Source organism: Onychostruthus taczanowskii, unplaced genomic scaffold, assembly GCF_017590055.1.
Source record: "Onychostruthus taczanowskii isolate IOZ18803 unplaced genomic scaffold, ASM1759005v1 scaffold15, whole genome shotgun sequence".
Taxonomy (NCBI): domain Eukaryota; kingdom Metazoa; phylum Chordata; class Aves; order Passeriformes; family Passeridae; genus Onychostruthus; species Onychostruthus taczanowskii.
In genome coordinates, this window is record NW_024498685.1 from 5,997,314 (window position 1) to 6,015,411 (window position 18,098).

At 39.8% G+C, this 18,098-nt stretch overlaps 1 protein-coding gene across 2 annotated transcripts in view; it reads right to left on the minus strand.

The window, feature by feature from the left end:
* Positions 1-6,886, minus strand: part of CCDC91 (coiled-coil domain containing 91) — a 117,797-nt gene extending 110,911 nt beyond the window's left edge. Inside the window, exon 1 of one of the 2 annotated variants that reach the window (XR_005952206.1) lies at positions 6,796-6,878. The gene's annotated coding sequence lies outside the window, so the exon portion shown is untranslated. Of the gene's footprint in view, positions 1-6,795 lie in introns of both variants that reach the window. The other variant, XM_041398709.1, reaches the window with a different exon arrangement.
* Between the last annotated feature and the right edge of the window lie 11,212 nt (positions 6,887-18,098).

The window sequence follows — 18,098 nt, forward strand, 5'->3', positions numbered from 1 at the left end:
GGGGACATGGGTTAGTGGTGAACTTGGCAGTGTGAGGTTAATGGTTCGACCCGACCATCTTGAAGGTCTTTTCCAACCTTAACAATTCCATGATTTCAAACTAAGTACAACTTTTCTTCAGTGTATGTTGATCAGGCCAAGATACTGATTTTTCACTGTGGCAGCTTATGAACTAAAAGCAAGCTGACTATGGCATGTGCATCATGTGGAAACCTCTTCAGAAACTCACTACTGCACTATTTCAGAAGCTGCACCCCATGGAAAGTCCTTTTAAAAGCTTAACTGGCAAATGCATGCTAAAATATTTTGGTTTCCATCTAAATCTACACTAAATTCCAATCCTCAGAGACAGGATTTCCACTTTATTTCTCTCTATACACACACACTAAGCTCAAGAACGGTAACACAGTAATGTGTTGTTAAAATTTTGAAAAAAGTAAGCCTAGCACAAAGAACTTGACTGTAGGTCTCTCTTCCTCAGAAATGTTTAAAAAATCCCAAACATCACTGTGTTCCGCAATAAACAGAAGATACTTATATGAAAACATAGGTATTTCATATAAATGGATACTAAAACAAATTCAAAGTAAAGCAATTCCATCTTTCTGTAAACTCACCTCGAGATAAAAAAATTCTAGCAGTGGGTTCTGCCAAAGTGGAATTTACAAATAAAGAACAACAATACTAAGTTTTTGCAACAATACACAGAATATTGGATAGCCTTTACCTGCATTCACTTTATTCAGAAACCTTAAGGAGACACAGAATAAACATTAAGGAAACACAGAATGAACTCATAATATTTAGGACATTTATTTATTTACAATCTAACAGAAGTTTAGATAAGAAAATAATTTCTAAACCTTTGGAAGTTTTGTATTTCAAGTATTTAAATTTTATGTGGAATCATTTCACTTGAATATAAACACCTGGGAAGGAGACAAAAAAATTACTTATGACCTTCTAATATTAAGGCTAGTAAGGTTGTTACAAAGAATCCTTTCATAATCTTGTATATTGAGATCAAATTGCTTATGAATTGATGTAATGGATTGTTAGTTTCTGCTTCCCAGACGAAGGGGGTTTGTTCAGCTGGGTTTTCAATGTTAAACTACTTCCAGGAGTTACACGTTAGCTCCTGTTTTGCTGCAGATTATATTCTCTTTTTGTGAGCACGGTTATTAACTGATGAAGCACCTCTAAAACTGTTCACCTTCTTCCAGATTTCTTCTGCCTCCAGCTGATGTGTCCAAAAGCACATGGGCAACAGCAAGGATGTCTACAGCAGTGATTTTCTTGAAATGTCCACAGCTTAGGGCAAGCATCTGTCATCCCTTTCAGCTCGTATTTATTCAATATCCTCTCCCACAGCTGCATCCCCTCCCCAGAGTGTTCACAGAACAGACTACTTCCAGCTACAACAGACCTACAACAATTATCTGGTCCAACAGCCTGAGCCCTCACCAGAAGTCAGAGCACATTAGGAAGGGCATTGTCCAAGTGCCTCCAAGACATGGACACGCCCGGGGCACCGACCTGGACGCCTCTGCCCTGCCTAGCCACCCTCATGGAGGGCGCCCCTCAGCCTCCCTCTCCAAATTGGACAAACCCAAAGTCCTTGGCTGCTCCTCACACGTGCCTTCTTCTATCATATCCGTACTGAAGTATGGAATTTCCACTCCATTTTCATACACGCTTGTTGTCACTTGAAAGAGATGATTGCCATTTGTGAATTTTTCATCTTCTACTCAGACCAAAAGATGCAGTGCTTTGGTGTGGCTGTGCTGAGAGCTCTCATGAATGCCATGCCATGGCTCCTAGCCAGAGTGCAATTCTCCAGTATGTACAAAAACGAAACCCAAACAGCCAGCACGCTCAAACACTGATAGCAATGTCCCTGTGAACTGCTTTTCTAGAAATAACACAGCACGTTAAATCCCTTTTTAAGTCCTTTGTTGAAGGAAAAGCAACAGCTCTAGTAACAGATCCAAGGCTACAACCTTGAAATTACTAGTTTTCACACTGGAATAATTTGAGTTTGGATCATTTACACTTCAAAATGTGCTTGCACACCCTAAACCCTTCATTTCCAAAGATACCAAGTTTTAAATACTGTCAGCCCTTAGTGCCAGATTCCAACTGTATTCCTGTAAGCAACCTACCCCCCAGCAGAGATTGCTTTGATTGATCTGCTACAGCCTTATCATCCAGAGGAAAGATGAAGAGAAGCAAAAGTCTCCATTTGGAACCACCTCTGCTATCAGCATTTTAATTACTTTTTCTGAAAGGAAACAAACAACCCCAACCATTACTGTTGCACAGGCACCTAAAATCAATTTATGTATGCGCACAAAAATTTGCCATCTTTTCCAGGACTGCACTAAAATGAGAGGAATATTCCTGGAGTGTATGGAAGAATGGGTCTGAATGGGTCTGAACCTGACTTATGTTTCACTACAAGTGAAGACTTGCCTGGCTATTTAATATTTGAGTATTATGATGCCATATGTTATCAGAAAAAAAGTTCAAATTTGGTTCTTTAATCAAAGAAAATGCTGAATAGGTGAAAACTCTACATTCTAAAACTTACCCCAGATGTTCATGGGAGCCTTAAAAATCAGGATTTAGCCCTATGTCATTTTCACTGAGTGGAAGGTTTTTAAAGACCTCAGAGTTCTACAAACTGCCTGAGATTTTAGGTGTGGTTTTGGGGTTTTTTTGTTTTGTTTTGGTTTTTTTTTTTTTTTTTTTCCTTACTAAACTAGCACTATAGTTTAGACATACTTGATTTTCTTAAAACTGAAACTTAGAACTTTTGCGATTATAACACAAGACATATTTTTAAGCTAAATCCATTTCCAAATTCTTCTCTGAAAGACATTCAAATGAATGAATTTTTATCATTCCAATGACAAATACAAAAACCTGCTTTTCTCTTATGGGCATAATATAGGTATGATAACTATTTCTCTTTCTGAGGATCCAAAATAATTTTATATATATTATATCCATTCCTCTAGCTGTGATTCAAAGGATGGGAATGTTTACTACACAGTGTCTGTAACAAGGTGATCACAGGAAATTTTAGCCTCATGAATGCCAACAAACTTAAGGCAGACACAGATGTCACATAAATCTGATGGAAAACTGCAGAAAAACTCTATAAAAATTACATCCCTGAAAACCACTTGAGGAACATCCACTGCTACTTGTACGTGTAAGTAAAAAAACTTAATTCACTTTTTTCTTAATTCAGAAAGTCCTCTGTGATTACTTAGAAAGAAATTTATGGGTACATAATTCTGTTTCTCCAACCACTCCCCAGAATGGAATTTACATTTTTAATGGTTTAATTGAAAGAGTGGACAGCACCCCCAGAATTAATTTCAGTCACACCTAAAATAAATCTGCCAACTGAACAATGAAAAGGAAAAAAAGCCTGCTATGTCAGAAAAGCAAAATTCTTCACATTGGTCAATCCCAACTTTTCAGGACAAAGTAATACAAATCCTACAAGAAAGTTTAGATAATATACTCCTAAATTAAGAAATTTACAAGCCACTTAAATTTCATATGTAAAAACAGTACTGCTTCTGAAGACTAAGGTCTGGAGAGCAGATACCTTTGCTTCAAGGATGAAAAGTGATGAGGGAAGACTAGGGTTGCAAGAGGCCTTACCAGAAAAGATAAATCCAACCTTCAAATTTAAGGTATTTATTTTTACTAACACCAGCAGGGGTTATTTCCACATAAATCTTAAGTCTTTAGAAGTATGAGGTAGAAAAAAGAAAAACAAGTCCTGCACTTTGAATTTCTGATGTATTCTTACATTCATAAATATCAAAGTAACAAAGTAGTGAAACGTAACAAATGTTAAAATACAGCGCCTGAAAGTCACCTTGAAAAACTTTTTAAGATGATCTGCCACTTATACTGCACTTAAAGGTAGATTTAATCCACATGACTTAAAATTTAGTCTGTAGCCTGAGACTTGGAGTGTACTGAGGGGAAAGCCCCACACAAAAAGCAAGCAAACAAACATACAAACAAAAAAACCCAGCTGTAAAAGTTCTGAGTATCAAGACTGGTTTAACAAGAATTTTTCTCTTTCATTATTATAACCAAATTAGTTTTCTTTGAGCAGAAAGAACTTCCCTGTAAGGGCACTTCAGCATGAAGCACTGCACAGATGGACAGCAGCAGATTACAGCACACATGAGGATATCGTGCCCTGCACACACAAACCACATCTTGAGCACCTGAACATGGGCAGGAAGACACTGTGAACTTTACATTTAAGGACTCACAGAAAGTGTTTCCATCATACCACAAACCTTTTCCCACCTGGTGTTGCAAGCTTTCCTGGAAGCTGGGTTTTCAATGCCATCCAGCCAAGCCCTCAGAGAGACACCACGCTTACGTATCTGTCTCAGCAGTACCTTAAAGATTTGGGGAGTTATTGCCCTTAAGATTGCAATCCAATTGTTCCTCTGGAGCAGAAATATGCTTCATAGCATATTTTGGCATTTGGCATCTCTAAATCTGTGTGGTTGTCATCAGCCTGACACCATAGAAGCAGCTAACAGTACCTAGACAGCAGATATGCTTCACCAACCTCTGGCAGTAGCTGTGTCACTTGGAAAGAAATGTGAAGGAGCTGGCCCAACAGCCCATGGTTGTTTCCAAAGACATGCAGAAAACAGTCAAGAAGTTCCTAATCACTTGCAAAAGAACTAAAACTGCACTGGGAGTTCTAGTGAGGCATGGTCTGATCACTGTGTCTCCAAATCCTCCTGGAGGTTTCTGTGTGAACACAACAGAAGCAAATGTCTCATCTGGTATGCTCAGTTTTCAACCATTCCAGGTAGAATCAAGCTGGTAGGAAGTCTTAAACTTAATTATAACAACGGTCAGAGAAAGATCTGGATGAGAACAAATCCAAAGGCAACAGACCCTATTTTAATGCCAATTGTCTCGATCTGGTGCGCACATGACCCATCCACCCCCTCAGTAAAACACCATCTCAGCTTCAGTGTCCCAGACTAAGAGCAGAAGGTGTTACTGGTGGAACAAGTCACACAGACACATTGAGGCACAGAGCACATAAACTTATCTCCTGTATTTAATCATCTTCCTTTCAAAATATGCTTAAGAATCTCTTTAAGAGGCTCTGAAAAAGGGCTCTGGGATTATCTACCCTTCATTGAGCTTCCAAGCATCACCTGTTTGAACGCTACTGTGATTTTCTTCTTTCAGATCCTACCAGCATGAGGACTACTGCACTCAACAGACAATGTCTGCCCTGCAGTCTGTGTTTGAGGATGGTCAGCAGTCTGCTTCCAGTATTAGGGAGTGAGAAACTGATAGCCCCTGAAGGAAAAACAAGGAAGTAATTACAACACTTGCATCAACATTTACCTTAGACAGTCAAGCCATGGATGTGGAGGCGCTCAGATCATGGTCATATATTCAAAAAATATATGTGGAAGAGCAAAATCTGAAGAACAGAAAGGCAAAGAGCCAGGAAGTGCTGAGAACAAAACTATTAAGCAGGTCTACTGAAACAGGTGTTCAAGCACTGTGATAAACACTACCCAAAGTTCCACTAAAATGCTGCAGTAAGGTGGCAAAAGATGCGCTCACAGTGTGCAACTGATAGGCAAAAAGAATTGCTAAGACAGGAAAGAAAAACTGCTGATGAAATAAACTAGAGTCTACTGAGAAGAACCAAAGCTGCAGGCAGAGCTCATCATGACAATACCCCAGAGCAGAAGGGTGGGCTCGGGCACTGAGGTATCAAGAGGATACAATCAACCCTGTTACACAGATCAGAAGCCTCAAAACTCCTAAAATATTTAAAGACCAGATTTACAGAAAGTGGTTTAGATGCCTGAAGATTCGGACAGATTTTCAGGAATACTTCAACACCTAACTCCATTTACAGTAACAGATATAGGTCCCCACACACCTCTGAAAAATCACGCAGGATATTTCCAACTAAAAGATTCTGGACAATGTTTGAAAGCTTGGCCATGTACACTTTGGCCTTGGAAGCAGAAGAGCAAAGAACTCATAGCCAAGATTTCCAAACCTCTGGGCTAGAGAACTACTCCAAGAGTTCTCCCGTTGACAGGGACACCAATTTTCTGGTGCAGAGAAGGAAAGCGCAGGGAAGGAAGGCAGGCCCCTGCTGCTCCTCTGAACTAATTCTAGAATATCCTTTTGTAGTGACCCTTATGCCCCATCATTAAGGGCATCACCAGCGCCACACACGGCGGTCAGTGCTGCGGCACAGCCGGCTCGGACAGGGCAGGCAGCTGAGGGGGCACATGAAGGAAAGAGAAGGCAAGGGCAAGTAGGAAAAGGCAGGAAAAGGCAGTAGAGGGCAGGTGTTGGCAGGAGGAGACAGGTGAGGGCAAGTGAAGGCAGGTGGAAGCAGGTGGAGGCAGGAGGAAGCAGGTGAAGCTGCAAGCAGCTGGAGGCAGGAGAATGGCAGCAGGTGGAGCCGGACCTCGAAGGGCCCGTCCCTGCCGCCCGCTCGGCCAGCGCGACTCCTGGCTGTGACCTAGGCGGGTAGGGCTGTGATCCAGGACTGGCAGGGCTGTGATCCAGGACTGGCAGGGCTCTGACCCAGCCGGGATCAGCGCCGCTCCTGCCGGCCTGCCCCGGCCCGTCCCCGCTGCCGCCGGCGCGGCCTCACCCGGATGTGGATCCGCCGCCCCCCCGCTCCCCGCGGCCGAGGTCACCTTGATGCCTCCGAGCTGAATTGTCTGTCCCCAGGCTGGGTTGTCTCACCTTGTGTAAACGCAACTGATGGCGTCAGATAACTTCTACAATACGAGTTGCTTAATGAAGGAAACAACCTTGTGTTTGTAGCATTGCGTAAGATTGCATCATCGGATAAATATGCATTAGGTAGGCGGAGAGCGTGGATTAGATAGGCGGGTCCATGTGAGTTTTGCTTTACAAAAGATTGCGAGTCATTACCACCTGAGCGTGGTTTGTGGAAAGCCTCACTGTGCGCCCTTTAGAGAATAAACAGAATTTATTCTGTAAACTTTCTAGACTGCTCTGTTTGTGTTTAGGGAGCTCCTAAAGCCGGGAATAGCCCCCGCAGCGCCGGGCACTGCTGCTCATCCTGGCCGGGCTCGGGGCCGCCCCCGCCGCTCATGATCCTGCCGAGCAGCTGCTGCAAGCACGGCTGGAATCACGGCTGGAATCACGGCTGGAAGCATGCTGGCTGGGATCACGGCTGGCATCACCCCCGGCCCTCGATGGAGCCTCTGCCCCTTGCCCTTTGGTTCCCGGTCCGTATTTGCTCACCCAGCCCGGCCGTAGGCTCGGTGCGTGGCAGAGCAGCAGCGGTGTCTCTTCAGTGTCGTCCCAAAATCACAGGATCCTGAGGGTTGGAAGGGACCTCTGGAGTTCATCCAGTCCAACCTCTCTGCCAGGACAGGGTCACGCAGAGCAGGTGACACAGGTGGGTTTGGAATGTCTCCAGAGTGGGAGTATCCACACCCTCGCTGGGCAGCTGTTCCAGTGCTCTGCCACCCTCAATGGGAAGAAGTTCTTCCTCATGTTAAAATGAAACTTCTCGTGTTTGAGTTTATGGCCTTTGCTCCTCATACTTTCAGTGGGTACCACTGGAAAGAGTTTGGTCCTTGCTCTTGGCACTCCTTTGAGATATTTATCTGCTTTAACGAGGTCCCCTCTCAGTCCTCTCTTCTCCAGAATAAACAGCCCCAGCTCCTGCAGTCTCTCCTCATCAGAGACCTGCTCCACGCTCATCACCTTTGTGACCCTTCTCCTTGTCTTTCTTGTACTGAGAAGCATGGAAATGAATCAGGAACTGGCAGGACAGTGAGGATTGTGCCAGCCCTGGGCTGGGCAGGAGGAGATAAGCCTTTGTGCTGTTCTGTGAGAGGACATGGCATAATGAGGCCAAAGGAAGGGCAAGCAGCTGAGCTGTGAACGACACATTGTGATGAACTGGAGGAAAAAGCCAGTTAATTTCACTACTGAACCTCTTTTGTGAACAGAACTGTGTCAGTTTCTAGTAGAAAGATACTTAATGAACAGTACATTAAAAGTCATAGAATGAAAAAGATATAACATTGTGCCACTGCAGCAGTACCTTGCAGCAGTTTGCTGTTCCATACTACATGAAGAAACATAAGATCACAGAATTACAGATTGGTTTGGCTTGCAAGGACCTTAAAGCTCATCATCTTCCACCCCTTCCATGGGCAGGGGCACCTTTCCACTACCCCAGACTGCTCCAAGCCGTGTCCAACCTGGCCTTGAACATTTCCAGGGATGAGGCAGCCGCAGCTTCTCTGGGCAGCCTGTGCCAGGGCCTCACCAAAATATTATTAAAAATAAAGAGACATTATGGTGTAGGTTTTGTGTCCCGTTATACCTGACCGCAGTGTTCCTGAAGGTAGTTATAGGGCATGAGTTTTTGGAAGGGTAAATAGCATGCTACTTTATCAGTCTTCTAAGATACACCATGAAAAAAAAAAAGCTTGTGCCTGTGTGCTGGACACTATAAAATTCGACAGTTTGATTGTAGTTTCTGAAACATTCATACTCAGCAGGCAAAAACAACAATTAAGGGCTTGTTTTCTGCATTAGTTAATCTTCTACCACAGCGTTATCCCAGCTAAAGACCATTGTATCAGTCAGTCAGATGGTAGAATTTCTTCTTGGATGTAGAGGGGAAAAACATCTCCCTAAAAACAGCTTCTCAATATTCTATATTAATGTTGGTACATTCAATAGGTTTTATAAAGTCTTAGTCAGTAGTTATTTGGTTGATTTCTATAATGCTAAAAGTGAATGTTTAGATTCTCAGGACTTCAGGAGGTTCTTTCCAGGGTGATGTTCAAACCTGCTCTGAGGCTGGGAGTGCCTGCTCCTGTTTTGTCAATAAATTGAAGATTTTGCTAATTTTTGCTTTCAAGATATTATTTTCTTTGTACAGATTAATGTAAATTTGGATTACTGAAGGCAGTAATCCACAAGTATGTTATGTTTATCATCAATGTGTTCTTGTATTGCATCTCTGTAGTGTGTTTCTTTTCTGTTTTGAATTTGGTATATTGTTTTTTTTTGCAGGAGGAATAAGTGTATTCTGGGCAAAAAGCCAAGAAAAAGTAGCTCTTACCAAGCTAAATTAGATAATTACAATTTCACTCTGTCTTTAAAGCACAGCTGTGCCTTTTGGGTTGTGAAAATTAATATTTAGTACATATAAGTTTACACTTTTCTTCTTATCTAAAGAAAAATGTCCCCTCAAAATGAAGCCTCCTCTAATAAGCTTATTTTCTTAATTTTGAAATTTAGTAGATGTAAATGTATTCTTTGTTACTATCATTATTATTATTATTATTATTATTATTTCAATATTATTATTCCTGAGTTTAGTTAATCTTTCTATGACCAATATCAGATTTCTCTTACTTTTTTTTTCATGTCAGAATTTGGTAGATGAGAAAAATGAAAGCACTTTTGTTTTGATTTTGCACTGAAGCAGCTGCATTAATTTTGTGTCTTCTATTCTTAATTTATATACCAGGAGCACAAGAGGAAAGTGTGCCTAGTATACTAGAACTGTTCCAAAAAAGAATTCAAATATTAAGGTTTTTTGTGTATGATTATATTTAGCTTGTCCAAAAATCCATTTCAACATCTCTTCCACACAATTTAGATCTTTGTAACACAGGCCTCTATCTCTGGTTGGGATTTTTTGTTTACTTGTTTATTGGGTTTTTTAAGGCTATCATTTTGGAAATATTGGGGTTTCCTTGTGGTCTGATGTGGTTTTGTTTTGATAATCGTCTTCCTATCTTCCCTACTGATTTGCCACACTGTAGTCATTGAAATAAGCTGTTTTTGGGGAATCTAATTCAATCCTTACTTCATCTGACCTGTCTCAAGGCATCCATAAGCTCACTCTGAAAATCTCCCTGGATAATGCCCCTTAAAATTTAGCAGTATTTCTTTTTGTAGCACACCCTGAGGAAATAGAGCCAAAATTTTATTACTGTCCTGCACTGCATTTCATTGAATACCCCAGTTTGGGCAGACTGTTGTTGTGATAAGACACGAAATGATGATACAGACACTGCTGCTCTCGAGGGGAACAAAAAGAAGAAGAAAGAAGAACTTTATTTTCTGACTCCAACATTTATAGTTTTCCAAAGGTGACAGTGGATTGGAGGGGGACAGTGCCACCTCTCCAATGCCACTGGACAGACCAAGGGTCCATCAATTCTCTCCACCTCCATGAAAGAATGCAAAACATAGGTTATTTACAGAACTGTGTGTGAGAAAGTTTGTTGAAAGAATGCAAACATCAGAAGGCTTAACAAAGTCTTACAAAATCAAGGCGACAGACTGTCAGTATAAATTGTTGGCATTTTTTTCCATAGCAGTATTGATTTTCGACAGCCACTGTATTTTGGGAAACTGAAGAGCAAAGAAGCAAAACAGAAAATTTGCCTCAGCCTCAGACTCATTCCATGAAGTGGACAATTTATTAAATGCAAATTGAGCAAGTAGAGAAAAAAGCAAGAGGAGGAAACACATTGCAAATTATACACTGATTACAGCTTTTAGAAGGAATCAGGAAGAAGAAGCTGTATGGGAGGCTTGTATTTTGGCTTAAGGTTGCATGTGGTAAATAGCAAAAGGTTGATTGTTTATATTTTTTAGCTGTACTCAGCTTTAAACTATGTTTGTCTCTAAAGCTTTATGAAATATGAAAAAGACCTTTCATAATACTGAAAAGCAGAAGGTCCAGTATAATTGTACCCAAAATAGTTTGAACCAATCTAAGACCAAAAAACATCTTTATTTGGGCTGAATGATATTGTTTTGTCTCCTAGAGAGCAAAGTTTATAGAGATTCCTGTCAGTTCTGGAACTTTTTTTTTTTAAATTCATTCAGCCTTACATGGTAACACTGGCTGGCTATAAATAGGTGGATGTTACCCTCCTTCATTTGAGCATTTTTGTGTGGTATGAAGCCAGTCATATTTGTGGGTCTTCCAAAGGAAACAATGTTTGTAATGCTGTTGGACCAGAGGCTTTTTTTTTAAAATCCTAGTAGAGAAATAAGCAAAACTGCTAAACAAGCATGATTTTTAAAGTAGATATGGATTGATTTACCACTACTAAATGCCATCATTAACCTACAGGGCTGACTTCCATACTGAGGGAAGTTGGTGATAGGACACAAAAAAATGAAGTATTTACTTTTCTTACCCTGAAGCAGACAGAGACAATGGGGCGTGGGGCAGTGAGATTCTTTATATGAAAGGTAACCACTATTTTTTTTCTTTCAAACACAGTCAAACCTTAGGGAATCTAAAGTCTTTATGATCCCCTGGTGATCAGCAGGGAAGAATGGACCAAGTTCATCTTGTTGCCACACTACCCTTTCCACAAGAACCAACATCCTCTCTCATTCTTGTGGTCACTATTAGGAGCAATGTCGAGTCAGTTTGAAAGGGCAGGAGAAGAAAATGCTGTATTAACTGTGAAAGTGGCCATCATGTGTAGGATAATTTAATTTGTTTCAACTTGAATCTCTGATTTTTACCCTACTGAGGCACTCACATACTTCAGACCTCACAATTGGCAATAGAGCAAAAGTGTATTTGTTGCTAGACCACAATCCAGCTTAGCAAAATTCTGCCACCTTTTTCTACCCACTAAAAAACCCACAGTCAAGGCATACTGTACTTGTTTGCCTTTTAGGGTTTTATAGGAAAAAACATAGTATAGAAATCATAGTCATTTCCTTTCAAGAAAATTTACTAAAAGTAGACAGTTAAAACTCTTGCTGTAAAACAAAAACCACTATAGAGTAACGTTTCTCCTCGACCTATTAAAATCCATCTATTCTCTTAGATGACAGTAGCAGAACCCAGATGCCGCATTCTAAAGTGTTGGGTTTTGGGTTTTTTTGGTTGTTTTTTTTTTTTTTTTTCACCATTTATACAATCTGTTTATTAGCAGAAATGCCAAGGTTTCTGCAGCTTCACCAAGAATCATTCTGGTAACATGTTGTACTGTATCTGCCATCTCGAGTCATGCAGTCCTGTCCTTGCAGTCAGTTAATAGTATCTGCCTAACTATCCTTCTTTAATTATCACAGCTTTTGTGCATCTAAATAAACATGGTACTAGGTGGCTTGGTCTTTTGGTCTTTTTCTGGGTTGGGTGTTTTTGTCTTAAATATTGGATCCTGCTGTTTTTTAAATCCCATGGAAATACTTTTGAATTTGCAATCAGTGATCTATTTTTCAGCTACCTTTTTTTCCTGGTTTAATTGATTTATATGTTAAGTGCATTTGTATAAGCAGCAATGCTACACTGGAGACATCTTTTTGAAATAAAGTTAAAAGGTTTAAGACAGATTTTTGGTTCACAAGCACAGTTCTTTTTAAATCAGCTTTTGCTTACATCTGGAAGAGCAATTATGAACAGTGGTCTTAGTTCAGGTAGTAATTTCCTACAGTATTTTAGCTTCCCTTATTTAATGTCAAAATAAATAAATATTTGAGTTTACAGAAATTCCAGAGTAAACAATAGGGCACAAAGAGGTCACCTAGTTAACCACAGAGAACTGCACAAGTGCTGGGAGAATGGTTTAGCTGTGAGGGAAATGTCCAAGTAGCTCTTTTTAAAGCCATTATGAACATACTTGGGGCACTTAGAATCAGCCAGACCTCACCAACAAGTAGGACTGGATTCTTCAGCTGGCAGCTAATGTACACATATTTTGTGGGTGTTTGAAAGAGTGGACAAGCAAGGTCCATAAATTCTCTCAACACCTAGGGTAAGAACTCCCAGAAGAAATCCTTTCAGAGGACAAAAGTATTGCCACTTGAAAACAATTCTATTTTCACACTTGGTTTTTTTAGAGCTTCAGTATTCAAGACTTCTATGGATTGGGTTGAAACACAACTTTATTTATAACATCATCAGTATCTTCTCCACAATGTTGCCAAAATGCATGAAGTTAAGCAGATGTTGTGAGTTAATGTCCAGTAGCAGAGAATTTCAACAGACCAAAAGTTTTCCTAAAGCTTTTGGTCCTCTTTTTAAGTTTTTGCTGCTTTGTTGTTCTTCTGCATTTATTTTAATTTTTAATAAATACTTGAAAAGAAAATGACAGGCTTTGCAGCACTACTGTATTTATGCTATTGACACAGTTTTGTGGAGGCAAACTCAAGAAAAGTGTTAAATCATGCCACTTCTTTACATTTAGTACATATATTTGTACATATATTTGTACATATATTTGAAGGATAGAGCTTTATCATAGGAATTTTGGCTGTTTATTATTATTTTGCTAAGATTACTGGGAAAATTTATAATGAGTTTGCTGTTAGTAGTAAGGACTTGAAATAGACATTAGGTAATCTAGGAAGTCATGCAGTCCATCCTGAACTTCCCTTAAGCAGGAACTGGCACAGTTCCCTCCAAGCTATTGAAACTCAGAGCTGAATCTCAGAATTTCTAGAGTCTCAGAAATGTCAGGTAAATGATCCAACAGCTAAAAAGGTGGATGTAAAATATTACAGAGAATTTGCATGAGCAACTATTCCAGTTACTCAGGGGACAAGCTGGAGCCCCAAAGAAGGACAAATACTATTGTTTTGGAACAGCTGCTTGGAATTGTCTGTCCTACTGTGCAAAGCATGACTCCAGTGCAGTTGTTGAACCAGATGCAGTGCCACATTATTCAGTCCTGGAATCCTCTCTGACCAAACTTGCTGGAACCAGGTACTGCCTCAGATTGTTCAGCATATTAGCATGTAGTTCCTTATGAGTGTCTTAATATCCACTGTTAAAAATAGTTTGTGGTAATACCTAAAAATTTTCAGACTGAGCGTCTGAACGCAATCCTGGAGTTATTTATAGCCATCTATGAATTTGTTATGTTTGAGACAGACTCAGGCAAACAGCCAGAAAGGTTCTGGAAGAAAAAAGCCCTCAATTAGTTCTCGTGAAAAGTGTGCACCTTTTTGTGAGACCTGGACTTTGTCAGCAGCGGTGGCTGCAGCCATCACTGTTGGACAGCTCTTAGCCAGGGAATGGCATTCCTTCCACTGGCAGTCAGAGGGGACTGACCATTCCTTTCTCCAGCAGTAATCCAACAGTGCCGGGCCATTGCACTGCCAGGAATGTCATACCCATGTCTACATATAGGCAAAGACTGAGCTTGAAATTACAGAGCTGAAAGGAACACATTCTCCTGTTCCACTTCTCTTTCCTGAATGAAGACGTGTTTTGCCACCTCTTCACAGTAAATTTTAGGGAGAATGATTAACCACGTGGTCCTTTTTGGGGGAATAACATTATAGTAATAACTGCCAAGCAAATAGGTGATTGGTATTCTGATCCTGATTATTCATTCATGTACTAGAGTTTCTTTTCTATTTGAAACACTTCCAAGTAGTTAAGCTTCTATGCGAAAGTTTAAGACCATAAAAAGATAGTTTGACTGGGTATTTTTATTGAAAATAGGTAAATGTTTGCTAATGTGCAAGTGTGTCAGAGAAAACTCCTGTCAAGGAAAGAATTACAAGTAGCACTGTAGACTTTTGATACTCATAAATTACATTGTTACACAGGAAAAATGAGTGAAAAAGGTGCTCCTAATGATTATTTTTAAAAAATGGTTATTTGGGAAAACCCAGAAATTGCTAAGCAGGTTCTAAGTGCTAGCAACTCGTACTGTTTTTATAAGGAAAATCTTCTGTTGATGCAGCTATCAAGATATTGCCACTTAAAAAAAAAAAAAAAAAAAAAAAAACCATCCAACATAAAACCCTGTTGACTGTTTAGCAAGTATTTTAATTACAAAAGCAAAAGTAAAATATTTGCTATGCTATAAACTAAGATTCTTACATCTAATCCTCAAAAGATGCCGTTATAACATTAGAAATTAACTTCTACTCATGATCTGCCAGTGGTACTTGAAATGCTTGGCAATTATTTTTACCAAAAAAAGCAATTTAAAAAAATGGATTCTTGGCTTTCTGGTGAGACATTTCAGTGGGCAAATTGTGCTGGCCACTATTGTTGGTGGTTTTCATGAACCAAAATTTTCATTTCACAATGAGCAAAGGAATATTCCTGTTGGGAACACTGCAGATAAATTCATGGCCCCTGAAAGTTGGGTCCCAGTGTTTTGTGGTTTTGTATCCTTTAATATCACAGAATCATTGAATGGTTTGGGTTGGAAGGGACCTTAAAAATCATTTATTTCCAAATATGGGATGGGCCGTATTAATTGCATAGAATTACTTTGGGCAATCAACAATTTTTGAGAAAGTATTGAACACCTGGCATGGCCTGAAATGTTACAATCTCTCAGTTTACTTGCAAGATGTTTGTAAGATAACTTATGCATATAAAATAAAATTTGCATTTTTCAGTTGTACAAAAGATTATTAAACCTTAAAAGTAATGGAAACATATGTCTTTTTGAAAATATGTGTTAAGAAATGTGTCCACATGGTAAAAAAATTTAGATGAATGCTTGCAAAATTACTCAGGAGAATTTTGACCTTAATCCATTGATCCACATTTTAGTACACTATGTACATTGGAAATAACATTATTTATTAGCATATTATAATGGAATATCACGCCAGTATATTGTTTGCATGAGTGAAGAAAGCAAAAATGTACTTCCAAACTTGAAGATTTTATGGTTTAAACAAGATTCTTGGAGAAGCAGTTGTGCTAGAAAAGACCTGGGAGTTCTGTTGGACAGCAAATTGAACATAAGCCAACAGTAGGCTCTTGTGGCAGGAATCTTAATTTCTAGTGTAGCAAACATTTTGCCTCTTCTTTTGTAATTAAAACACTTGCTTATTGGTCAGCAGGGTTTTTTCTTTGGTTTTGGTTTGGTTGTTTTTTTGTTTTGTTTTTTTTTTTTTTAAGTGGCAATAGCTTGATAGCTCCATCAAGTGCTTACTAGCAACTGGGCTTTGCCAGCAGCTTGAGGGATGCTTCCTCACAGATCTAGTTTTATTCGTTGGGATCAATGGAATCGCTGGGATGCTTCATGTGGGAGAGATCTCAGACCATAAAAAAGAACTGTGCTAGCTGCTCCTGCTGACACTCAGCAGGTACTTTTCTATTCTGTTCTGAGGATTGTGAGCTAAGTATTAGGACAACTCAAGTTCTCTTCATTGTGTCAAAACACTGCTTTCTTTGCAGCTGTGTATAGAAGATTCCTTCTTCCAATGCCCCAAAGCAAATAATGCAGCACAGTGGATTTTGTGGCCTATAGCTGAGATGGAAACAAGACTTGAGTCTTAAATACAAGAGAATCAGATCTTGTAACACATAATCACCTCAAATACACAGTTACTATCAAATGTCTGTGTATTGCTAAAGGAAGGGGATTTCTGCTCATTTGTTAGAGAATGAATGAATGACTCTATTGTTAATTAGAATCAGATTGCAAAAAGTGTTTGCATTTCTGTGAACAAACTTCAGTTTGAAAAGTGGCTGTTCAGTCTTGCCCACGGTTTTGTGCACATACTTTCTGAAGTCAGCAAGTGTTGGCGAGCTCTGTAGCACATAAATGACACTTGCATGTGTGTCTCATGTGAGATTGACCCCACAGGCTGTAGGGCTTGCCTCCACCTAACCCTTCACATTTCACAGACACTGCAGGGATAAACCCAGCTCACACTCATAAAAGTGACTGTACTTTTTGAAGTTCATCATTAGTAATGTTCTTCTACATGGGTTGTATACCTATTTGTGAAGCAAGGTGTGCTATCCCAGGCAATGTACATTTTCTATTTGCTCAGGTTTACTTTGTGATGGTTTTTCAATTCATCACACTATTCTAACTAGGTTTGTAGAGAATTCATTTTCAGTCATGCCAAGGAAAGTAGGAGATGTATGTAGGATAGGAATTTTCACCAGATAATTGTTCAAATACCTGTTTTCTAGAGTATGATACCTATTCTCTTGTACTTTGACCTTCTAGTATGTCCATATTTTTGTGTTTTACAGAGATATGAAAGATCTGAAAGGTGCAGCCCCCGGAGTTGTGCACAGACTGTCCCCACAGCTTATGTTTACTCATCCTGGGATCAAACACTTAGAAAATTTTCACAATAGAATTTTAAATTTCCCAGTTTTTCCGTATGTGCTGCACCTTTCATGACAGACCTCACACCTGCTCTCACCACTGCAAACATCTGCATTATGCCTGTGCAGTCAGTGGAGTTTGCTCTACAGGACCTGCAGTGATGGTCTGCAATTGAGGCGTGTGTAGGATCCACAGCTGTGGCAGAGGGATTTCCGAAATCCCCCCTGTTAGGGCCTGATGCCCTGTGGTCTCACACTTCGAGTACATCATGGGGGATATGCCTAACTTACCTATTTCACTTGTGGTCCTGCCACTGAATTACAAGGGCTCAAAAATTAAATCATGTAGGTTATATGCACCCTGCTTTCCATGGAACAGGCATCTGTGTCCCTGCAGGGCTGGTTGATATTGAGGATCTGTATGAGCAAATATTAAATTCTTCAGTTTTTAATCTTCTCTTGTATTCTCCTGTTGCATCCAGATCAGAATCATATTCCCTCTGTGGCCTCCTTTGTTTGGCGGTTAGAGGAAAACGTTTTTCTTCCTTTAAATATTTTCAAAAATTTTATTTTTCTCCTAGGCTCACATAATTCTCTTCTATATTGTAATTCACTAAACTGCTTCATGTAAGAGCTACGTAATCCCATAAAGACTCCCTCAGGAGGCACAAGTGTGTTTCATGCCTAACAGATTTTTTAATAGAATTCTGAGATTATGTGGCTATTGAGTCATGGTGGAAGGACATGGCAAGCTGATATGGTTTTTGGAGGACTTGAGCCAGGACAAATTAATTCAGCCATGCCCATTGCTTTCTGTAACAATAGAGCTGAATCATAAATCAGATCCCAATCCTCTGATCGTGTTCCTTCTCCAGCACACAGTTTCCTGCCAGTGAGCATGGTATATGCTGAAGCTGAGTCTGAACGTGCATTTACACACAGACAATAAAGCTGATGCAGAAACTAC